The 9,462-nt window shown below is 43.4% G+C and overlaps 1 protein-coding gene across 1 annotated transcript in view; it reads left to right on the top strand.

The window, feature by feature from the left end:
- Window positions 1–1,837: 1,837 nt before the first annotated feature.
- The window catches only part of KCNIP4 (potassium voltage-gated channel interacting protein 4), a 311,697-nt gene continuing 304,072 nt past the window's right edge, over window positions 1,838–9,462 (top strand). The window contains exon 1 of the mRNA XM_070756979.1: window positions 1,838–1,889. The gene's annotated coding sequence lies outside the window, so the exon portion shown is untranslated. The remainder of the gene's footprint in view (window positions 1,890–9,462) is intronic.

Raw genomic sequence — 9,462 nt, 5'->3', positions numbered from 1 at the left:
ATAAAAAGTTTTAAGCCTGTTGACTCCCATCCAGGCTCTCACTGCCTCCGGGCACTGGCAGGTCTCATCCACTGCTTCACTGCACTGAAGGTGGGGTGGAGATGAACTGCATTTAACCCTGATGGGTTTATTCTCCTGTGTTGTGCCCTGTGTTTATGGTTATTTTGTTGAGCCACTCAGGACACCCTAAGATTTTTATTAATATTGATTGTTTCTTCATTGCTTATTTGACCCCTATGACAATCATTAAGTGTTGTGCCTCATAATTCTTGACAAATGTATCTTTTTCTTTTATGTACACTGACAGCACCAAAGACAAATTCCTTGTGTGTCCAATCACATTTGGCCAATAAAGAATTCTATTCTATTCTATTCATTTTTTAATTTATTTTATTTATTTTGTCCAATACACAATACATAGAAGAGAATAGACATGAGGTAATATATATAAAGAAAAATATAAAATAGAGGAGAAGATATATGAAAGGAAGAAAATATATATGATATATGAGATAAAGGAAAGACAATTGGACAAGGGACAAAAGGCACACCGGTGCACTTATGTACGCCCCTTGCTGACCTCTTAGGAACCTGGAGAGGTCAAATGTGGATAGTCTAAGGGAGAAATGTTGGGGGTTAAGGGTTGACACTACTGAGTCCGGCAATGAGTTCCACACTTCGACAACTCGATTGTTAAAGTCATATTTTTTACAGTCAAGTTTGGAGTGGTTAATATTAAGTTTGAATCTGTTGCGTGCTCTTGTGTTGTTGCGGTTGAAGCTGAAGTAGTCATTGACAGGTAGGACGTTGCAGCATATGATCTTGTGGGCAATACTTAGATCTTGTTTTAGACGTCGTAGTTCTAAGCTTTCTAGTCCTAGGATTGTTAGTCTATTTTCGTAGGGTATTCTATTCTATTCCATTCCATTCCATCCATTCTATTTTCTATTTTCTTCCTTTGTTCTGTTCTGTTCTGTTCTCTCCACTCCCCCTCCTCTTCTCTCCTCTCCTCTTCCTTGGGGAGGGAATTCCTGCAGCGCCGGATCAGCCTCTTCCCGAAAACGGCTCCCTCTGTGCTTCGCCTTTGTGCTACTTTGCGCTTAAAAAAACTACCCCTTCCTGCCCTCTTACGGGTGGCAAGAGGGAAAGCCCCCCCCCCAAAAAGCACTTCGGGCATCCGCTGGATTAGTCGAGGGAAGGGAACAGGTCCAATCAACGCGGGTCCCGGAGAGCTTCATCGGGGCAGGCAGCCCAAAAGCAGCACCTGTTGGAACTCCTTCGGGGGATTGGCGCCCTTCCCCTTTTTTGCAGAAGTTCCCGCCCGCCTGGACCACCGACGTCTCATCGCGGCCCCTTTTCGGCTGCCCTTTGGGGAGGGAATCCAACCGGGACTGTTTCTCCATCCAGCCTGGGCGCGCAGCCTTCGCCTCCTTCCTCCGAACTCTTTCCCCCAAAATCTTCCTTTGGCTTTGGATCACCTGCTTGCTCCTCCCAGCCCATCACCCACCCATCCTCGCTCCCTCCGTCCTTCCCTCCCGCCTGGTTTTCCCGGCATCGTGGACCAGTTCTCCAAGCCGCCCGTGGAGAGCTTCCCGCGCAAGGCGCAACGTGGGGAGCGGGCGTCCCGGCCAGGGATTGCATCCGCCGAGAGCACCCGGAGGAGGGGTGGTTCGGTCTTCTCCCCAGGCTCGTGCCCTTGCGCGTGCCCGCCAAGCATCATCATCATCGGCATCAGCAGCAGGTGTTAGGAAGGGCGCGCGCACGACTGGCCCCTCGGTCGCCAAAAGCATCTGGGAAAAAAGCAGCGCAACCGCCTTCGGAGCTCGCCATGAGTGTCCGCAGAGTGGCCAGCATCTCGGCGCAGCTGGAAGAAGCCAGCTCCAGTGGCGGTAGGGGGGCTTCGGCCCGGGGCTTGAGGCTACGGGGGGCCTGGGGGGGGGGCTGGGAGTGCGAGAAACCGGCTGGTACTCTTCTGTTTTTCCTTGTTCAAGGCGCAATCCGGAGCGAACTTTACGCGGCCGAGCTGTGCTTTTCTTTGCGCGCCCCCTCGGTGGCAAAACTCGGATTAGGGCTAAACCGTCGGGGGCGCGTTTTTTGGTGTGTGTGGAGCGAGGTGAGGCAGTTTTGCCTTCCAGAAAGAAATAAGCGTTTGGGCAGGTCTTTTTTTGGTCTCTCCCCCCTTCTTATTTTTTTTTTTTAGAATTATTTTAGAGACTATAATTTATTATTTTAGAAAATAATCTTTATTGAAGATAAATAGGGGAGGGATACATAAAATAAAAGGGGTGTGCAGATATCAGTACAAATGTATATGACAAAAAACTAAAGGGAACACTTAAACAGCACAATATAACTCCAAGTAAATGAAACTTCTGTTAAATCAAACTGTCCCCTTAAGAAGCAACACTGATTGATAATCAATTTCACATGTTGTCAGCACATTCAACTTTGTACAGACAAAGTATTCAATGAGAATACTTAATACATTCAGTTGAGTGTTCCCTTTATTTTTTTGAGCAGTGTATAAAAAGAAAGAAAGCTAAGGAAAAAGAGAGGAAAGAAGAGAGAAAAGAAGAAAGTGAAAGAAGACAAGAGGTAAAGAGAGAGAGGAAGAAGAAAGAAAGAAAGAAAGAAAGAAAGAAAAGAAGAAATAAATTCATATCTGTAAATTTATCAAGGGTCATAGATGGTGTCAATTTATCTGTTGACCAGATTACTTGACTGCTTTTAAGATCTTTACTGTCAGTATAGGTAAAAATTTTGAGTTTCTCAACTTAGGTTAGAGCTGAGATTTTTGTTGTTTTGAGTTTTTTGTCCTTTTTTCCTGATGTTATTTTGTAGGTTTGAGGGATAGTTGTTTGGGTAGAAGTTGCGAAAATCATAATGAGTTTGTATGTCCTCTTTTCCCCAGCCAAATATACATATTTAATCCACACTTTGAAGAACTCTTGATTCGTCTTTGTCCTGTAATTCGAGAGTCATTTTCATCAGCTCAGCACATTCGTGGGTTTTATTAATAAAGTTTAAGGTAGATGGGGTGTGATTCAGTTTCCAAGTTTGTGCAAACGTTATTCTTGCAGTTGTTTTTTTATATTTATTTTTTTCTCCTTTAAGCTTATGATGGAAGAACTTTTTAGCTTTTCATTTGTTTTTGGGGCTTTTTTTCAGTTCCCTCATTATGTCTTGTAAACAAGAGGGGCTCTAGCATCTGCTTCACCATAATATTGTAATGAATTCAACAAATCCAAAGTGTAGGTAAAGGTAAAGGGATCAAAATTTGGGAAAGAATGACAACGCAGTAGTAAACAGCTGGTGTGCCATATCGCATATGGAAAATGCTTTGGGGCCTGTTGTGGTTAGCTCTGGCCCAGCTCCTGCCCCAAGGACTGTGGATGTGGGGGAGACATCCACATGCTGCAGGCCTGTTTTGCCCACCCCTGATGAAGGCTCCTCTGACCAAGAAGACATGAGTGACAGGGAGGAGGAGAGTGTGGCAGACAGCTCAGAAGGAGATCAATTATCTAGCTCCTCCTTGGATTCGGAACAAGAGTTAATGATACAGCCACGCATGAGGAGAGCGATGCATAGGCAACAACAACTGAGAGATTATTATCAAAGAAAATGAGGCCACCTGTGGTTGGGTGGGGCTGTGGTGATTAGTGAGGCTGCTATAAATAGCAGCCTGTGGGTTTGGCCATTGTGGAGGATTATCTGATCGTTGTGTTTCGTGACTGCTTTGCCGACTTTGACCTTTTCTGTGCTGATTTTTCCCCGCTTTGAAACTAAACCAGAGCAAAGTGTGTTTCACTTTGTGAAAGAAGAAGGACTGTGAATTGCCTCACAGCTGCAAGCTAAGTATCACAGAACTGATAAGGGACTTTTACAAATTACCAGGTTGTTTGGAGACCAGTGCTCTTTGCTATACCAAAAGAGGGCTTGGTTTAAGTGAATGTTCATTATAAAGAACATTGTTTTGAATTTTCAAACGTGTGTGTGTCTGAAATTTGTACCTGTGAATTTTTGGGAGGCATCTTCCAGAGAGCCGGACAGAACAGGGGCCTTGATGTTTTTATAACTTTTAATTTATCCTGTATGACTTTAACAGCTAATGTCTAGCAACGAACATCACTGCTTAAGGAACAGGCATGTTTAAGGGCTATAATGGAAACATAACTGGCAGGATTTTTTTAAAAAATCATCCTGCTTACACAAACAAGGCAGAATAAAAGCAAAATAAGGGGAAATGCTTCAGATCCACATGTGCAGACTTTAAAGTTGAAATGCATAACACCTGCTTATGTTTATCTTCTTATTAGGATACTGAAACAGACTAATATAAACATGGGAAGCTATTCCCATCAACCTCGCTCACCTTTGCAGCCAGGATTGCCCAGTTCTTGGTGGGCAGGATGCTCTGGTCCTTCCGTCACCCACTTCCCCATCGCTTCCATTTTCTCCTAGTGGGAAAGTCAATTCCCTGTTTTCAATGGAAGAGGAATATGAGCCACCTGTGGCCTTGGATGGACGGCCTCTGGCGACCCAGTGGATTCCTGTTTCCCATTAGAAAGGCTGGTGGGTTTCAATTTAGTGCCAGGGAGCCTCAGTTCAACTAGGTACCAATTGGAGCAACTGGATGTTGGAGGGCTGGCGTCCTCTTAAGCAGGGCTCTCCAACTTTGGCCACTTCACTACTTATTTATTTATTTTGTCCAATACACAATGAAGGTTATAGAGCAGTGTTTTTCCCGCGAGACATGGTCAGGTGTGCCACGAAGCTCAGCAAGAGAGAGAAAGAGAGAGAAAGAAAGGGAAAGAAAGCAAGAGAGAGAGAGAAAGAAAGCAAGAGAGAGAGAGAGAGAAAGAAAGCAAGAGAGCGAGAGAGAGAGAGGCAGGGAAGGAGGGAGAGATAGAAAGAGAGCAAAAAAGGAAGGAAGGAAGGAAGAGAGAAAGAGGGATGGAGAGAGAGAGGAAGGAAGGAAGAGAGAGAAAGAGGGAGAGAAATAGAGCGAAAGGGAGGAAGAGAGGGAGAATTTTTTTTGTCCAAACTTTTTTTAGCTCCCCCACTCCCCCCCCCCGCTCAAGGTGCCCCATTATTTTGTATATGTAAAAAATGTGCCGCAGCTCAAAAAAAGGTTGAAAATCACTGTTATAAAGGATATACTCGGAGTAAAATATACCAGAGAAAGAATAGAAGAGATATAGAAATAAAATATAGGAATAAAGATGTAGGATATAGGAATAAGATATATCAATGAAAGAATAGAGAAAGGATATAGGGATAGAAGAAAAGATATACGAGATATAGCAGTGACAATAGGACAGGGGACAGAAGAACCCTGGTGCACTTATGCACGCCCCTTACTGACCTCTTAAGAATCTGGAGAGGTCAACCATGGATAGTCGAAGGGTAAAGTATTGGGGCTTTGGGGATGACACTACGGAGTCCAGTAATGAATTCCATCCTTCGAAAACTCGATTACTAAAGTCGTATTTTTTACAGTCAAGTTTGGAGTGGTTAATATTAAGTTTGAATCTGTTGTGTGCTCTTGTGTTGTTGTGGTTGAAGCTGAAGTAGTCATTGACAGGCAGGATGTTGCAGCATATGACCCTGTGGGCAATACTTAGATCATGTGGATCTAACGTGTGGACTTCCAACTCCTAGAATTCCTCAGCCACCTTTGCTTTGCTGGCTGAGGGATTTATATCATTTATTGGTTTGTCAAAACACGTACAAGGTAACAGATATGGTATAAAGATGCCGACAGGCCTGGGGCCATTAGATATTAGCCCCCTGGCTGATGAATGGAATGTATGTTTGACTGTTTGAATGAGGAGGATGGGTTTTTAAGGAATTGGGGTTTTAGATTAGTTAGATTAATTTTAAATTTGGATTTAGGACATTTTTTATTGTTCTTTTATATTGATTGATTGATTGATTGATTGATTGATTGATTGATTGCCAAGGTTCTAATTGCTTCCACAGGAACGAACTTTAGCCCTGAACTTTAGAACTGAAAGTAGTTGAGGAAATATTTTGCATCCCCCCCCCTTCAGTGCAAGGGGAGATGGTAAAGTCTTCATTACACCTTTGAATCTGGGAGCCCCCAAATTTGGGCTGGGGGTATGTGTGTGTGTGTGTGTGTTCTGCTGGGCAGGCAGGATGGGGAACTTTGGTGCTGAGTTTGGACCTGTTACATGAGATGCTTTGCAACCGCAAGGGATTAAATTGACAGCAAACGTTGAGCTTAAAAGCCCATCAAGGAAATAGGGAAACAATTTGTCAACCAAATCCCCAGGACTTGATTTGAAATAAATGAATTGGGGATTAGAGCATCGTTTGTTTTCGTTTCCTGTGGCTTGTGGGTACCCGGGTGTATCTTACTTGTATCATTAGCGGAAATTAGAGGTTCGACCTCACACAACCTGCCTCACTAAGCACTATACCCCCCCCCCCCCAAAATGCAGGAGCCCTTCTTTTAACTCTTCAGGATGGAAGGAATGGTTAATTTTTCCTGCTCATTTGATATTCCAGTCATTGCATGGAGAGTTCCCATTATCCCAGAAAGTTTAATTTAATTTTTAATTTAATTTAATTTGATTTATATGCCACCCAATGCCTAAAGGACTCAATTTGCAATGGAAAACTTATATACATACAGGGATACCTCTACTTACGAACTTAATTAGTTCCGTGATCAGGTTCTTAAGCAGAAAAGTTTGTAAGAAGAAGCCATTTTTCCCATAGGAATCAACGTAAAAGCAAATAGTGCATGCGATTGGGGAAACCAGTCCTGTTTCCTCCCAGGAGATTCCTAGAGAGGCCCCATGGAGGCTTCTCCCTGTCTTTTCTAGCCCTGTTTCCTCCCAGGAGATTCCTAGAGAGGCCCCATGGAGGCTTTTCCTCACCTTTTCTAGCCCTGTTTCCTCCAAGGAGATTCTGAGAGAGGCCCCACGGAGGCTTCTCCCTGCCTTTCTAGCCCTGTTTCCTCCCAGGAGATTCCTAGAGAGGCCCCATGGAGGCTTCTCCCTGCCTTTTCCAGACTGGTTTCCTCCCAGGAGTTTCCTAGAGAGGCCCCACGGAGGCTTCTCCCTGCCTTTCTAGCCCTGTTTCCTCCCAAGAGATTCCTAGAGAGGCCCCATGGAGGCTTTTCCTCACCTTTTCTAGCCCTGTTTCCTCCAAGGAGATTCTGAGAGAGGCCCCACGGAGGCTCCTCAATGCCTTTTCCTGCCCGGTTTCCTTCCAGGAGATTCCTAGAGAGGTCCCATGGAGGCTCCTCCCTGCCTTTTCCAGCCCTGTTTCTTCCCAGGAGATTCCTAGAGAGGCCCCATGGAGGCTCCTCCCTGCCTTTTCCAGCCCTGTTTCTTCCCAGGAGATTCCTAGAGAGGCCCCATGGAGGCTTCTCCCTGCCTTTTCCAGTTACAGTTTTGGAAGCTCGGGTTTGTAGGTGGAAAATGGTTCTTGAGAAGAGGCAAAAAAAATCTTGAACACCCGGTTCGTATCTAGAAAAGTTCGTAAGTAGAGGCGTTCTTAGATAGAGGTACCACTGTATTTTGTTTATTTATTAATTGGATTTATATGATGCCCTTCTCGGAGGACTCGCTTACTCCACAAAGCCACAGCCATGGATCGATTCCCAAAATGTTAGGATCCTTACCTAATCCATGCGGAAAGTTTTAAAAGCTCATTTTACAGGCCAGGCTACTTAAAACACCCCCTTCGTGTTTGCAATTACATTTTATTTTATTTTATTTTTAACTAAGACCATCTGTTTTGCAACTTTGGCGCTCCTCACACACCCCCAGCATTAAATTCCAAAGGTATTTTAAAAAATGCTGCAATTGTATCTATTCATAATTCTCACACGATTCTTCCTCTTTGCAATGTACTTTCCTTTTGTTTTTCAATTGGCATTTTGAAGAAAAAGAAAACAAATGAAACAAAGGCGTATTTGTTTGAAAGTCGAGCTAAAGATGTTGCAAGAACAATGGTATGATGATATTTTGAGCCTCTTCATTTGTTTTTTATTCCTTTTTTTATTTATTTATCTATCTATCTATCTATCTATCTATCTATCTATCTATCTATCTATCTATCTATCTATCTATCTATTGGATTTGTATGCCACCCCTCTCCGTAGACTCGGGGCGGCTAACAGCAATGATAAAAACAGCATGTAACAATCCAATTAATAAAACAACTAAAAACCCTTATTATAAAACCAAACATACACACAAACATACCATGCATAACTTGTAATGGCCTAGGGGGAAGGAATATCTTAACTCCCCCATGCCTGGTGGCATAAATGAGTCTTGAGTAGTTTACGAAAGACAGGGAGGGTGGGGGCAGTTCTAATCTCTGGGGGGAGTTGGTTCCAGAGGGCCAGGGCCACCACAGAGAAGGCTCTTCCCCTGGGGCCCGCCAAACGACATTGTTTAGTCGATGGGACCCAGAGAAGGCCAACTCTGTGGGACCTTATCAGTCGCTGGGATTCGTGCGGTAGCAGGCGGTTCCGGAGGTAATCTGGTCCAATGCCATGTAGGGCTTTAAAGGTCATGACCAGCACTTTGAATTGTGACCGGAAACTGATCGGCAGCCAATGCAAACCACGGAGTGTTGAAGAAACGTGGGTGAATCTTGGACGCCCCATGATGGCTCTCGCCCTTTTACTGAAAAATAGTGGAATTTTTCCCGATTGGCTTAAATAAAGTTGACATGAAATTTCATATCAAAGATTGAGCCTACAGGAGTATTGGTACTGTGTATACATATGTGTATATGAACATTAGTAGATTTTCGAAAACTTGTTTTCCATGACGGCAAATGAATACGGTGGATGTATTTTTATTCTATGTTTTCATAAGCAACATACAATAATTAATATGCTCTTATAGCTCAGATACTGTGTAGCAGTGATCATAGTCATGTAGAACAGAATTTAATTCACCCAAGAAATTATCTTAATTTGGGAATCCGGGACTTGATGCTAAAATGTATTTAAAACATTTGACAGATATGTTGAAGGTCCCCACGTATTAAAGATGAGCAAGTACAGATGGTCAAAAATATTCCAGAATTTTATAGAAACCTAGAAACCTAGAAGATTGACGGCAGAAAAAGACCTCATGGTCCATCTAGTCTGCCCTTATACTATTTCCCGTATTTTATCTTAGGAAGGATCTATGTTTATCCCAGGCATGTTTAAATTCAGTGACTGTGGATTTACCAACCATGTCTGTTGGAAGTTTGTTCCAAGCATCTACTACTCTTCAGTAAAATAATACTTTCTCCCGTTGCTTCTGATCTTTCCCCCAACTAACTTCAGATTGTGTCTCCTTGTTCTTGTGTTCACTTTCCTATTAAAAACACTTCCCTCCTGAACCTTATTTAACCCTTTAACATATTTAAATGTTTCGATCATGTCCCCCCTTTTCCTTCTGTCCTCCAGACTATACAGATTGA

Source organism: Erythrolamprus reginae, chromosome 7 (genome assembly GCF_031021105.1).
Source record: "Erythrolamprus reginae isolate rEryReg1 chromosome 7, rEryReg1.hap1, whole genome shotgun sequence".
Classification (NCBI taxonomy): domain Eukaryota; kingdom Metazoa; phylum Chordata; class Lepidosauria; order Squamata; family Dipsadidae; genus Erythrolamprus; species Erythrolamprus reginae.
The sequence above is the reverse complement of the archived record's forward strand: the minus strand, read 5'-3'. Positions and strand labels throughout refer to the sequence as shown.